The 16,137-nt window shown below is 36.0% G+C and overlaps 1 long non-coding RNA gene across 1 annotated transcript; it reads left to right on the top strand.

Moving 5' to 3' along the window:
* The first annotated feature begins 395 nt into the window (after positions 1–395).
* On the top strand, positions 396–12,694 carry LOC106038433 (uncharacterized). The gene is made up of 5 exons (XR_007157397.2): positions 396–1,407; positions 4,686–4,812; positions 10,132–10,217; positions 11,158–11,241; positions 12,559–12,694. It is a non-coding gene; the product is annotated as an uncharacterized lncRNA (long non-coding RNA).
* The last annotated feature ends 3,443 nt before the right edge of the window (positions 12,695–16,137 follow it).

The raw sequence follows: 16,137 nt of genomic DNA on the forward strand, positions 1-16,137 counted from the left end.
ATTTTATTTATTTTATTCTGTGATGGCCAGGTAAATTGCATCTGCAGTATTAAGAGGGAAAATGGTCTTATGTTCAAATATTTTGAATTTATATTTAATGAGCTGCTTTATTCAAAATTAAGTAAGAAATTAAACCTGTGCTTTGAATGTACAAAGTTCTCCATGCCTCCAAAGCATATGAATTTCACAGAGTGATTCATGGATTTTATTTATTTATTCTTTAATAAAGATTATAAGAATATGAAGAGTTAACTGTTTATTAAGTAGGACGATTTATCCTGTGAACTGCATGAAACAGGGACATTTCTGAAAATAAAATAAAAAATAATAAAATAAAACAAAATAAAACAAAATAAAACAAAATAAAACAAAATAAAAAAGTTATGTAATGTAATCACATCATTTAAAATTGCATCAATACTGTACAATACAAAAGCCGTTCTCAGTTCTGGTGTTAGGCAACTTCTGTCTAACATAATCTTTAAATTGCTTAATTATTAATATATTTGAATTAAATGCTATGGGCGTCCTATGCTTCCTGGAAATTAATATCACATTACTTACAAAAGGCTAAGAGAGAAATGAAAAACTAAGAATATTATAAATCTTACACTGACCATATAAACTAGCACATTTTTCATACCAAGTAAAAATGTGCATTTCATGCCACACCCCAGCAACTTTACTAATGAGCTATAGATTAATCTTAAGGTAATTTTTTCTTTAATGTTTGCTTCTTATCTAAAAAATTTTTTCTCTGGAGATGCAAATGGGAGAGAGAGGGACCTTATACTTCTCCTGGGGTTCATTTCTCTGGAACAACAGGCACAGCTGTAATAGATATTTTCAACAGACAGAATTTATTTTCCACAAATTACCTGATTTTACATGAAAAGTTCCCAACAAATGTCAGATCTGTAATGAAGGTCTGAGAAACACTAACACTAATTGTGATCAAATGCAAGATCCTGCACCTGGGCGAGGGCAATCCCAAGCACAAATACAGGCTGGGGGGAAAATGGACTAAAAGAAACCCTGAGGAGAAGGACCTGGGGGTATTGGTTGATGAGAAGCTCCACATGAGCTGGCAACGTGCTCTTGCAGCCCAGAAAGCCAACCGTACCCTGGGCCGCAACAAAAGCAGCGTGGTGAGCAGGGAGACAGAGGTGATTCTCCCCCTCTTGTGAGAGCCTGAGTACCTAGAGTACTGTGCTCTGGGGCCCCCAGCTCAGTAATGGCATAGACATGCTAGAAAGAGTCCGGAAAGGGCCACAAAGATGAGAGCAGAAGGCTGGGGCACCTCTCCTATGAAGACAAACTGAGGGACTTGAGGTTGTTCAGCCTGAAGAAGAGAAGGCCCCAGGAAGACCTTACTGTGGCCTTCCAGTGTTTAACAGGGGCCTACAGGTAAGCAGGGGAGGGATTCTTTGTCAGGGAATGTAGAGACAGGACAAGGAGGAATGGTCTTAAACTAAGAGATAGATTAGATATAAAGAAGAAATTCTTTACTCTGAGAGTAGTGAGGTACTGGAAGAGGTTTGCCAGAGAAGCTGTAGATGCCCCGTCCCTGGATTTGTTTAAGGCCAGGCTGGATGGGGCTTTGGGCAACATGATCTGGTGGGAAGTGTCCCTGCCCATGGCAGTGGGGTTGGAATTGGATGATCTTTCAAGTCCCTTTCTATGATTCTGTGATTCTATGACTGTATTGGTAGCATATGTATCAGACTAGCCAATGACCATCTCTGTGACCATGTCACGTACTGCGTGTACAGGCAGGGCGAAGATAAACTGCACAAGCATCAGACTGCCAGTGAATATCATATTGCCTTCGATTGTCCCTACCTTCCCTGAAAAAAATTGCTGGGAAGTTTCTGTATTTGTTCACTCTGTCCTTGAGCTGCCTGTGTCTTTTCAGAGAGATGAAGTTCAACGTATGCTTGTGAAGGTAGCCTGGTAACATCGTTGGTTCACCTCTCCATTTATCCAAGTAATTGCAATAGATAAGAGTGACTCATCTCCTAACTAATCTGCCAATTTTTTCTTTATATGTCTGTGCAAGGACAGAGTTTCATTGGGAATTGTAGACCTATTATCAGTTACCATATTGCCAACTTTTCACTGGCAGCTGATTCTTCTGTTCACTGTAAAATGTTATTTTAGGAATATTTCACTTAGAGATAATATGCAGTGGGAATTTGAATGTACAATGTAATAAGAAAAGAAATAAAGACCTCAGGACTATGAAAATGAAGTTTAATCTAATGCAAAAGTGTATGAAGTTCATGATCTCTAACAGTTTCCTCGAATTATCACAGTCAGAATTAAGACGGGAGCTGTGTGCATGTAATGAATAAGTTGGATTTTTTTTTAAATATAAATTTAAATAACCATGTAAGAGTAGGGCATTTCAAATGCTTCTACTCAGAATGTGTTTCTTCAAACTTAGTAGAAACAAATGCTACTAGTGTAAATACTGTATTATACAGGATCATCAATCATTAAAATAAAATTCTATGGCAACTGAAACAGAACTTTGCTTTCAGAGCCGGATGAAATTTTAACTACTGAGAAGTTAATATTTCCCTTAATAGAAGGAGCTAGTGTTTACACAAGTTAAGCAAGTTTAATCTTAAAGTCTGTTCCTGTCATCTGTCTCTGGTAAACCAGAGAACAATCCCAAATCTGTAGTTCATTGGAAAAGTTCCTAATTCCAGAGAAATTTATATCTACTATAATGTATGATGTGTGTTGATAATTGAATCAGATTGAAGTAGGGATAGCTTGACTGTCAAGCACTTTGTATCTTCTATCTTCTTTAGAGTAGAGTAGTCCTTTGTATATATTCATGAAAATAGTTTAAGCTTAAAAGAAAACTCCACTCTTAGATAAAATGTTGAAGCTTCTGCTTACCTTGTACAGTTCATTACCATACAACACTTGTAAAAATTTTTTTTTCAAGGTTTCAACAACTGGCATCCATACTGCAGTTCCCGTTCATTTCAGTTTTACTGAGGAGGCTAAAATACATTCCCCCTATTTGCTGTGTGTAAAATGTAAAATGTATAAATTCTTAAAGTCTAATCTCTGATGTAATATTGCCAAACCATTCTCCACCTTAGTTGAAAAATCATGGCAGTCAGGTGAAATCCCTAGTGACTGGAAAAAGGGAAACATCACTCCCAATTTAAAAATGGGTAGAAAGAAAGACCTGGGGAACTAGAGAGCAGTGAGCCTCACCTCTGTGTCTAGCAAGATCATGGAACAAATCTTCCCGGAGGCAATGTCAAAATACATGCAAGACAAAGAGTTGATCCGAGACAACCAGTATGGCTTCCCCAAGGGCAAATCATGCTTGACCAATCTAGTAGCCTTCTGCAATGGAGTAAATGTATCAGTTAACAAGCGAAGACCGACCGAGGTCATCGACTTGGTGTTCTATAAAGCCTTTGACATGGTCACACATAACGTCCTAATCTCTAAATTGGGAAGATATGAATTTGAAGGGTGGATCATCCAGTGGATAAGGAATTGGCTCAATGGCTGCACCCAGAGAGTAGTGGTCAATGGTTCTCTGTCCAGAAGGAGAATGGTGACGAGCAGTGTCCCTCAGGGGTCTGTCTAGGGACCAGTGCTTTTCAGTGTCTTCATTAATGATAAAGATGATGGGATTGAGTGCACCCTCAACAAGTTTGCAGATGACACCAAGCTGAGTGGTGCAGTTGGTAGCAAAGAAGGAAGAGATGCCATTCAAACGGACCTGGACAAACTGGAGAAGTGGGCCTGTGTGAAGAGAATGAGGTTCAACAAGTCCAAGTGCAAGGTGTTGCACCTGGGTTGGGACAATCCCAGGCAGGAGTCCAGACTGGGAGAAGAACTCATTGAGAGCCACCCTGCAGAGGAGGATTTGGGGGTTCTGTTGGATGAAAGGCTTGACAGGATGCAGCGGTGCGCACTTGCAGCCCGGAAGGCCAGCTGCGTCCTGGGCTCCATCAGCAGAGGCCAGCAGGTTGAGGAAGGTGATTGTCTCCCTCTACTCTGCCCTTGTGAGGTCCCACTTAGAGTACTGTGTCCAGGTTTGGGGGCCCCCAGCACAAAAAAGATGTGGGTCTGTTAAAGCGTGTCTGGAGGAGGGCCCCAAACGTGATCAGAGGGCTGGAGCACCTCTCCTATGAAGGAAGTCTGAGAGAGCTGGGGATCTTCATCCTGGAGAAACGAAGGCTCCAGGGAGACCTCATTGTGACCTTTCAATACCTAAAGGGGTTTTATTAAAAGCATGGAGTGTTACTCTTTACTCAGGTAGATAAAGATAGGACAAGGGGGAAATGATCTTAAACTAAAAGAGGGGAGACATAGATTAGATGTTAGGAGGAAATTCTTCACTCAGAGTAGTGAGGCACTGGACCAGATTGCCCAGAGAAGCTGTGGATGTCCCATCACTGGAAGTGTTCAAGGCCAGGTTTTTTGGGGCTTTAAGCAACCTGGTCTAGTGGATGTCATCCCTGCCTATGGCAGGAGGATTGGAACTAGATGATCTTTAAGGTCCCTTCCAACCTGGGCCATTCTGTGGTTCTATGATTTCCATGTGTGTGTCACAATTTTTTTTTAATGTCATTCTTCTGTCCTTGTGACTATCTACACAATGTAATACTTGCATTTTTGTTTGCTCATTTGTTTTTAATTTACAGCTGTATTAAAAATGTGATATGGATATATACTCAAAGGGTTTCATCCTGCTGAAATGGATAAGATTTCAAATTCTACACTGCGTCTATGCGTCTATGAATGCATGTCAATGGTTATGACACCACAGAAGTGAGTAGCCTTTCAGCTAGGAAACTTTCACCACTATTTATTGTCTAAGTACTAAGCAATTTATTATTTTTAGTTGGGAGCTTTGTTATGTTTTTTTTTGTTTGTTTGTTTTGATGAGAGGTCCAACCTTTTCAAAACATTTTGGTTTGCACCAATCATAAACTGAAATTTTCCGGTGAAAAAAAATCTGAAGTTTGAAAACTCCTTACCAGATGTTACACCATTACCAGCTCTGCACTAGACCAGAGCACAGCATACTTTGCATTGTGTCAGGGTTTTGATAGCTTATTCTTTAAATCTGCTGTGAGCAAATAAACTTTCTTGCTGACAGGTGTAAGATAATTGCTTTCTGAAGCACTGTTCTTGTTATTCATATATGTTTTAGCAAAGCTCTCTCTGAAGTGTTAAATGAATTGGGAAATAGGAATGGGGTCTGTATTGTGTGGCTGGATTTTACATACATATGAGAGGTGCATGTGTGTACCTCTGCATTGGGGGGAAAAAAAAAAAAAACAAAAACATTCAGGAAGAATAAAATTGATTCATAAGGTTCATATGAGCAGGAGCACCTGTATCAAACAGAAAAAAGTGACATGACTTTTTGCTCATAATGTGCATGTGCTACAGATGTATTACATTACCTCATGTGAAGAAAAGTAAGCAAGAATGAATAACTGGTATTTACTTCCCTGATGAAGGCCAAACCTCTATGCATATTAGTAGTTGTGTTTGCGGAAGGAATCCCACTGATTGATCTGGGATTACTTACAGAAGTACAGATGCTTTGAAGTGCAATTAATTGCTTCAACAGTGTTATTTTCCTTCAGAAAATGTTTGCATTTCCAGTCATAACCTAGGTGTTAGAGCTATGTCATGATGACCAAAGGCAGCTTGCACCTGTGACCTAACTTTTAAAATTTCACTTAATCTTTGTTTTTATACAAAGTTTGGTTGAAGGTCTGCCCTTTTCATTGGTGTTCGAGTAACTTCCACTTTAAAATGCATCCAATTATAACTCTATTTAGCAAAACAAAGATTTATTCTTAATTTTATTTTGTGATTAAAAGCAAAGGCTCAGATAGACTGCATCCATAAACCACTGACATCAATATGAGTTACTCCCTCTGACAGAGATAAAAACTGACCCCAGAATATAACTAGATCTCTGAACAAATACCTAACAGGTTTTTCAAAAGTGTTTAAATGCAGCAGAAGTCAGACAAGTGGCTTAAATTAAAGATTTTACCAGGTTTCTAAAATCTTTTTTTTTTTTTTATCATGTAACTTGCTTAACATTTCCTAGTAAGACTCTTTCAGAGTAGTAAATTAAATTCAGGCCACCCCAATGCTAGGCTAATGACCTAATCATTATCTAGTTCTTTTCTCCTATACTTTGATATTTTTGAATTATTAAGTACGTAATTTATTGAACAATGAAGACATGTATAGTGGTTTCATCAGACAAGTTCTCTTTAAAAGAATTAAAAAATAGTGAGCCAAGTCCATAACCTTATAGATTTTTCACTTCTTGAAGTTTAATATGCCACTGCTTATTTTCCAGCTATGGATTTAGCTAGTTTGTCCATTTATCATGTTAAAATTACATTTTGAATCTCTCAGGGAAGGTTTCCTGGTTTCCTGGCTTTTGACTATTACAGATATTGAGGGCTAATTGCTATGTATGCACATTAAAGTTATAGAACTACATAGAAGTGCCAAAACTCATTTCTGTTACATAAGATTAAACTCATTTTATAGCCAGATGATGGAGCGGTATGTATATCCAGACAGGTGTAGGCAGGTAGATGTGAGTTTGTGTGAAAAAGTTAGAAAGATTCCAAGATCCAGGTGCTAATCTTTGAGGGACAACAGCATGCCATAAGATTCCCAGACAGGATTTGGCTGGTGCCTTGTCAGGTCTGAGAGTGGGCAGAAGATCTCCAATCATTCTGCAGCTCTTAGACATGTCCTTCATGTCTCTGTGATTCTGTTATTACATGACAAGTGCATAGCCTATGCTAACTATATCAACCATATAAACATGAAAAAGTTTTATTCTGAGAACATGTACTTTTAGATCATTTTTTTCTTAACCTACAAGTCTGTAGACTTCTTTGTATGAGTCTTTACAGATTAATGACAACTTCTGCAAAAGCTGATCTTAAATAGCATGCACCTCAGTGTTCCAAAATCCAGTCATCTTTTTCTTCTGCATTTTTTCTCGATTGCTAAAGCAGAATGCTGCTATTATTTCTGTTTGGATTTAGGGACTTAAGATGCAACGGACATGAGTTAATTAACTGTGTCACTCTTGATAGGAGTGCTGATATTGAGGTAGCATCCCAGCACAGCTTTAACATACTCAAATAATCTTAGCAACTACCTCTAACAATCAGGCAGAGGGGCAAGGAGATTAGCAGACAGGAACACAAAACACTCAGGCTACTATATTAATACCAAGGCCAATAATAATAGTTAGACTGTATAAACATATATTTCAGTAAATATTAAACATACTATCTTAATTTTAATTATTTATAAGAAATTTGTCAGTGTCTGTTGTCTGATTACTTAATTTCATGCTGTCCAGAACATATATATAGTAACTTGTACCTTTCTTTATATAGCTAATTGAAGAAATGACCAGACAACTATTAGAGAGAAGTCTTTTTTCAAGATGGATGCTTTTTCTGTGCTCAAAGAAAAAGAAAGGGAAAGACAGTATACTAGATAATTAAGAATACTTAAATAATGAAACAAGTTATTGTTTAATATTGTTGAATATTATTCTTCAGCCCTGATGGTAGTGGACTAAAAGCAATTATGGCTTTTCCTGCTGTGAGGTAGCTCTTCTTCAGCTGACTACAATTACATCCACAAAAAAGTTCCAGAACTGGGAAAAAAAATATATATATATATTTTATATATAAAAGTTTCCAGAATAGTCACAGAAAGTATGCACAGTTGTAGGGGAATAGGCTTCTGAAATAAAAGATATAGAAATTCTATTTGGAAAATGGGGTGAAACATCAGGAATGACATGATAAATTTGTGATATTAAATTGCTAAAAAAAAAATAAAGAATGAAGAATGAAAATTTTTAAACACAAGAGACTATGTTTTCATTAAGTAAACTGATTGAAAGTATATAAATTCAAACATTTAGCTTTAGCTGCCCAGACCTGTAAATAATATACTGAGTTCCTTCACTCTACTAGAAATAAAATTGCATTCCTTGGGAGGGTGGGGATGGGTGGGTGTAGGAAGCCCTTATCAAAGAATGCAATTAAAAATCTGTAGCCTTTTTAATTAGAAGTATAAAGCTATGATATAATCAAAAGAAAACAATTCTTATGCAAAAGACATAAATGTATTCAGAATGATTACTGTTATGAATGATACGCAATCAATGACTTGTGTAAAAGTGAAATCAAAACCAGATTAAATTTCAACTTTATTGGGAGCTTAAATCGTACATGATCAACAGCAGGTATGAAACCCAATATAAGTTTATTACTCCATTACTCTGTAACACGAAGCAATGTTGATTTTAAATTTTGAAATTTCAACTATGAAGTTCTAGTCATTCTTTTTTTTTTTTTTGGCCACTTAGTTGAAGTTTTCACTGAGGCATAATTTAAAAAAATATCACATAATGTAGGTAAACTTACTTCACACAGGAATAACTGGAATCATAGAATCATATTAGTGTCATCTGTAACTGTATTTTAAAACCTTAAAAGGTGATACCAATGAGATTATGATATGTGGTCCAGTTTTGTTTCTCACCTACATGGATCTCATACTTCTGTTTACTCGTATAGAACAAGTCCAACAGTATATAAAACAAAACAAAACAACACACACACACAAACAAAACAACCTCACAGTTAATAGGGGAAAAGAAAATAATAAAAAAGTTGCAGACCTAGTATCAGTGAATCTATTTCCATGATTCATGATTCGACAATACGTTTTCAATTACTCAAGAAAAAAAAATTTCAAATTTACATTCTAAAGAATAATAGAAACTACTCTGCCAGAAGTGAATCTATTTACCATGGTCTGTGCAATTCATAATTTAAGACTGTAAGACTCCATCTGATCAGAGTTTTGCTTTCACTAAAGCTTGTGAGAGCTAGATTTGATGAGATTTGTGAGAGCTAGATTTTAGAGAGCTAGATTTGAGTTCTGGAATGGGAGGGCATTGAATAAAAGGAACATTTATATTAATTGATAGGGAGCACTGGATTGAGATTAACTCAGCTATATAAAGCTATTATTCAAATCTAAAAATCATTATTTTCATTTAAAGCCATTTCATTTATGAAGGAAATCTGACATATTGATGAATTTTCTTCACTCTGTGGATAGCAATATGTCCTCTGTCTGTATCATCAATAATTAAAAGAATTGCTGTTGTTTTAATGTTTTAAATGATCTTACTTTCTACTCAAAATACAGAAGTGTAAGGTACAAGACAGCTTGAGACATGATCTTATTCATAGTTAATTTAATTAATTTAATCTCTTCTGTAATTCACCATATAAGAAAAAGTCAAAAAAAACAAAAAAAACAAAAAAAACACATGTAACTTTGTATTCTCAGGGAAGAGTTTTGTGCTGACACCTTGAAGAACTCATCATAATTATGAAAAATGCTGTGCTAATCACTCCTTGATGACGCTTGTTTCCTGGAAACAAAATCTTGGCCATCAAATACAGCTGTGACCATTCATTTAGAAAAAAATACAAACATTAGTGTTAACCTTGAGTAGAGGTATCTGAGACTGCAGAACTGCCTAAACACTGATACTTTCCAGTGACAATACTAACTGCAAGTAATAGGTGCTATGTGGTGTGAGCCTCTATCATCTCTTCTAGAATAAGACTCTGACCAAGATAGTGGATACTTTTAGAGCTGTGGAACAATTTTCTATGTCAGAAGTAAAGATGAGGAGCATCATTCAGGAAGCGCTCAGCATGATACAACAGTACTTATGTTTTTCTTATACATACATATGTATGTCTTGTGCTGCTGTATTTGAAAGAAAATGAGTTATAAGCTTCCTTTGTTTAGGTGACAGTAATTCTGCTTTGTCAGAAGGATAAATTTGCATGTTGACGCCTCCTAGATTTGCCTGTCCTTGTTTATTTTAATGTTCTAGAAAAAGTCCTTTTGTCTGCTTAACCACATGAAGTCTTTTCTAGAGCAATTCTGCCATAAACTCATACAGCTGAGCAGATTATTTGCTCTAGGGTATGAATGGAAGTGTAGAAAGTAAAGTTTTAACCCTTCTATAAATTTTGTGTCTTTTAGTTGAAGATAGATTAAAAGCTAGGACATAGATTAAATACTAGGGGCTACAGAGAAAAATAACTAATGGGACCACAATTTTCAGAAAGGTAAGCATGTTAATAAACTTTTTTTTTTTTTTTTTTTTACCTTTGAACTCTGCTGAGTTTAGAGAGAGCTTTAAAGCTCAACTACATTCTCCATGGAACAATTCCTGGATATTTCTTTTTTCTGTATTTTATAAAACAACTGAAAACTACTTAGACAATATTTTCCTCAAACTTTACTTCCATGAAGCAACTTTCCACTCTAACTTTCAAAATGTAGGCAAACTCTAAAGTAGGTTTTATAAATTATGGTTGGTAGTATTTCTCAAATAATGCAGGTACAAAATGTATATCAGGTTCTTTTCATTCATTTTAATGAGTGTAATGAAAAGATAATATACACTGGAATGCACCGCTCAATCTGAGCAAGTAGTAGTGTAGAATAAAATAGCTACTGTTGCCCCTTAGGACTGCAACACATTAAGCTTTGTTATCATTATGTGCTTTACCGTTAAGTGTTATGTGCTGCATTTATAATTTAATTCCTAACTGAGCTCATTCAATGACTTTGAATCTTTCAGATTCTTAAGGAAAAGTTTTGTAAAAGAAGGAGTAAAAACAATCAGATGATTCAATTACCTGAAAACTATTTTGCTACACAATAAAAAGCTCTTGACTGGTATAAATCAACACAGCTTCAAAGTCAAGAGTGCATAACATTTTATATGAGTATTTGGCCCAACACTCATATGTTGATTCTCTCAACTGTTTTGTACATGGGAGTTCTGATTCATTATGAGGGCTTCCAAGTGCAACGTTATCACATTTTACAATAGTTTGCTGTTGACTTGTGCTGTTATTTTTCTTCATGTTGTCTATGAGTTACACAAGTTGTAGTGTGTGAGTTTTCTGTGAAACTTCACATTTATTTTTACCATTTTATACAATGGACTTTTTTAAATTGTAACCCTTGATAATTGATTGCAGTCCTACTGTTCCCCAGGGAATACACTGGAGACTAAAGAAGCCAGAATTAAGTACATTGTTTTCATCAAAGTGGCCTACAGAATGAAGAAAGAAAAGAAAGGTATAATCTAGTCTAAATGTACAATTAGAGCTTGATCATTTGCACACATACCTTTATTATTATAATTTAATAATGAGAAGCAGAAGGTGTCAGCCTTCTTAAGCATGGAAGGATTTGAACTTCAGATTTGTAGTTCAATTATTCTCTTTTAAGAATGGGAATGTTTATTCCCTTTATGTTAACTTATGAACAAGGCATCAAGCTGTTCACAGTACAAGCTTGGACCTTTTAAATGTTGATTGCAACTGCAGTCATTTCAGACTACAGGTTTGGACTTAGGTGCCCCCTTTTTGCCTCAAAATGTTAATAGGTCTAAATGCTGTAATGCCTTGTTTTCTCTTCTGGACCACATTCAAGTAAAAATAACAGCTAATGTTGCCAGGAAACACATGTTCTCCAAATATTGAGTGAAGACTAGAGAATTTTTGTATCAATCAGGGTATAAAATATACTCTTGAACTGCAGAGTTTCAGAATGATCAAACCTGTGCTGTAAATGTTCTTTGTCCCATTAAAATTATTTAGGTCAGAGTCGATGGGATAAAGGGTTCTTCAATAAAGGTTAGTGACATCTTTCTACTTTATTTTGTGGCATGACCAATGATGCCATTACATCTCATAGTAACACTTTAAATTAGGATTCTCAAACAAAGCTCTAATCCTCTGAAGCTGACATTTTCTGGACTGCCAGCCAAGTGGATACTTGGGAGGATATGTATATAGCTCCCAGACCTCTGTTTTTCCTTCTGAAGCATGTTTTAAGGTTACTGTTGACTTCAGTAAAAGTTCAATAGACTAAATGACTAATTTAGTGAAAGGGTGATTAAAATGAAGCAAAGTGTTCTATGTTCATGATTATTGATGAATCCCTTCTGTTCACTTAAGTTTTAGAAGTGGTACAAGTGCACTATGTAATTATTATTGTTAAAACACACTAAATTTAATGTATTTGCTTATTTGCTAGCTTCCAATGTGTACTTTTGGAAGGAGTTTTCGTTTTTTAGCTATTCTGAGTTGCAATGGTCTTCAAGCTAAATTAAATATTTCTCCTAGCTCTGACTAATTTTAAAAGATTTTAACTTTCATAATAGTAAACATGGTCTGTGCTTCTGATTTGATTTTTGTTTACTAATAATTTCTGACCCTTAAAACTTTGGGATCTGTAAACATATTTATTATTGTTACTTTTATTATATTCTTCTTCTTATATTCTTATTATTATTATCATTATTATTATTATCATTATTTTATTATTATTTTCTGAATTAAGTTTAAAAGACATAACATGGTAAAACTAAGGGATTTATTTTTTTTTCAGTGAGTTGAAGAATGCTGGACTTACTGTATATTGTGAGATGAACACTGTTAAAGAGAAATGGGTCACTGCTTTGAACACATGATACTGGGAAGCACAGGAAAAAGATCATGGAACCATAAATTCATGGAATATCTGGAGGTCACCTAGTCCAATACACCACTCACAGTAAGTCTGTTAGATACTGGATCAGGTCTGGGGAAAGTTTATCTTGGTAAGTCTTTCCTCTCCAATGACAGAAATTTTTGCAAGTTTTTTTTTTTTTTCTGTAACCTTTTCTAGTACATTTATACCTCCCTAGTGACACACTGATTTTTTTTTAAACCTATTTGCCAGATTTGAATCTCCTGAGATCCCAAAATACTAATTACTTGAGCTGTCAAAAAAATGTGATTTGTTAACACTTTAGTCAACGTGGTTGTCTTTTGATCTTCCTCCATTTGTATATAGTCTTTAATTGGAATGCAATACATGATTGTTCACACACCAAAAGTAAGATGCTGCTTCCTGTTAGACCTTATAAGTTTTAATAGGGTGTGGTTTTGTATTACCTTGATTTCAAAGGTACACATGTAAGATTAGATATTTGGCTGGGATTCTCATCTGATTCTATATGAAACCAGCATCAAGATATACACTCAGGTGGAGCTCAATTCAGCTTTCAATTTGGTCTTGTAGAGAAAATGTATTTCACAAGTGAAATTGTTAATCTTTCAGTTATACCAAGATTATTGTTGATGATTTCATAGAATTCAGAAGATTCATATCAATAGGTATATGTTTCTCATTAGGTACATAACCAATAGGTGGTGAAACGTGTGGTAAGAAAGGCAATGTGGAACCCTGAATTGTCATTTTCTCTACAAAATCACTCTATAGATGTCCCTAAGATCTTCCAGAGGAAACATCACTTACACTGAGCTAGTATGAAAATCTGTTTGAATTTAGCTTTGACGTTATAACAAGGTATTAAATGTCTGCCCTGCTTTTGGCTGGGATCATTTTCTTCCTAAAGACTTATTTGATGTTGTGGTTTGGACTTTTAATGAAAACAAAGTTGATAACACATTTATGTTTTAGTAGCTGTAGAACAGTGCTTACACAGAGCCAAGGACTTTTCAGCTTCTCACACTGCTTGGCCACTGAGGAGGCTGGGGGTGCGCAAGGAGCCATGAGGGGACAGAAGCAGGACAGCTGACCCCAGCTGGCCAAAGGGATGTCCCATACCATGTGGCATCATGCTCAGCAATAAAAGCTGGGGTAAAGAAGGAGGAAGAGGGAGGATGTTTGAGGTGATGGTGTTTGTTTTCCCAAGAAACTGTTATGCATGATGAAGCCTGCTTTCCTGGAAGTGGCTGAACACCTGCCTGCCGATGGGAAGAAGCAAACGAATTCCTTGTATTGCTTTGCTTGTGTATGCAGCTTTTGCTTTACCCACTAACCTGTCTTTATCTCAACTCATGAGTTCTTGCACTTTTACATTTCTGATTATCTCCCCAGTCCTTCTAAGGGAGACTGAGTAAGTGGCTGGGTGGTGCTGATCTGCCTGCCGGGGTTAAACAACAACAGTGTCTGAATGGAAATTCTGCCTTTCTTGAAGGATTAAATGTTTTTCTAACCTCAGAGAATCACAATTTCTTCTTCATAAAAAGTTTACAGAAAAATGTAGAAATCGGGAAAAGATGAAAAATAAATAGAGCAAGCAAACATTATAGTGTGCGATATCTTTGAATCTGGAAATTTGCATACTGCAAGTATTTGTCCCCAAGCTGCAAGGCTTTTCAAGCAAGTCAAACTATCACCCCCAAACAACATGTTAAAAAAAGACCACCAGCCAAAGGGAAGCTCTGGAGGCAGTATAGGATTTCTGAAACCTGTTCTTTCTCTCCCTCTCTCTTACTCTCACTCCCCACCCACCCTCCATCCCACCCCTCTCTGAATTCAACTACTTTTTTGTAACATCAAAATAGCAGTAACTTTCACTTAGGATTCATAACCCAAGGTTCTCAAAGCATCTTAAAAGCTTTTCCTCTACTTGATGGACAGCAGTCACTTCTTATTTTTGAAAGCTGCCACTCTTCTTTTTCAAGGAATTCTTGAGGTGGAAGGAAAATGATAAAGTACTTCAACAGTCCTTACAGCCAGAGACAGGGGCCAAGATTTTCTCCTTTCACATCAGAACTCAGTCACAGATCTGCAGGATGACACTTGTATTGTCTTCCTGTTTGTAAAACAAAGGATGCTCTAATACCTCAGTGAAAAAATATAGTAGTTGCAACAAAAGGTTTTGAATCTATTCTTCTTTCAGAATAATTTTAAGCTTTGAGATGAGACAAGTTTTTGTGTCACTTGAAGTATAAAGTGAGATATATGTGTTTTAATCAATGAAACGCAGTCTGAGAAAGGTATGTTTGAAGTTTCTTGTGAGTATCCCATAACAGATTTTTATATTTCATGTTAATCACTTAAGCTGTTACAAGTATAGGTTCTGTGAAATACTGGTAAGTGGTAATTATACTCGTGTAACTTAAATCAAATATGTGTTCTTTATCCATTTTGCATAGCCTGGTCTAGAGAGTAAACAGATTAATTAACCCATGCTTTTATTTATAAGACCCTTGCAAAATGTATTTTCATGTCATCAAATGGAAGCAAATATCTTATGGTAAATTTCTGGAAGGACAATTGTATATTGGTCTTGGGAAGTAGGATATTCACATGCAGAGGGAACTCCACTATGAATTTTTTATGGGGACAGAAAAATATGATCATTTCAAATGAAATTCAATCAAGACCTGTGGGAAGAAAATTGGCAAGGATAAAAAATACTTAATTGATTTGCATATTAAATAATGATATGCACTATTTCTGTGCAGCAGTTGTTATACTTGGTATTGCATTGGGACTGGAAGACAAGATAATATGTTTTCATCAATGGATTGCCTGGATCTTCCTAATGGGCAAATCCATTTGATGAATTGCTACATGTCACTCCTAGGACAACTGCCATTCATCTGTATGGACTTGTTAACCCAAGCAGGCAATGAACAGGTTTGAAGGTGATGTTTAGTGTCCCCAGGTCAAACGCAGAATTTGAAGAAAAGTGTCATAAAGACAGCAGAATATGCTAGGAAAATAACCATAAGGGAAATGCATAGACCTAGACAGTGGGTTAGTTTAAACTACTTTTAAAAATTAAGACAAACAAATGGAAAATTTAGCAACAAAAAGAGAATAAATTTGAAAGATTTCCCTTAATGTTCTGCATAGGGTGGGACTTTGAGAAAAATCTGGAAGTAAATAAGCAGCATGAAATGAAGTAAAACACGGGGACTGATGATGAGAGGACCTCACATACTGCAGACAGTCCATGGGTGGCTGAAGGCCGTGGGTGTGGAGCTCATGTAAATTGTGCATGATAATGGCAAAATACATCATTCTGCTGATACTCATGCAAAGCTGGAAGAGCTCAACTCTATGTTCCCCATCCAGTCTTCCACATCATTTGATGTGGCTTCAGGATTTTAGAAGACATATTCTGTTGCAAAACATTTTGCTCTGATAGTCTCTGTGAGCTACCAG

The sequence above is a fragment of the Anser cygnoides genome, chromosome Z (genome assembly GCF_040182565.1).
Source record: "Anser cygnoides isolate HZ-2024a breed goose chromosome Z, Taihu_goose_T2T_genome, whole genome shotgun sequence".
In the NCBI taxonomy this organism is placed as follows: Eukaryota; Metazoa; Chordata; class Aves; order Anseriformes; family Anatidae; genus Anser; species Anser cygnoides.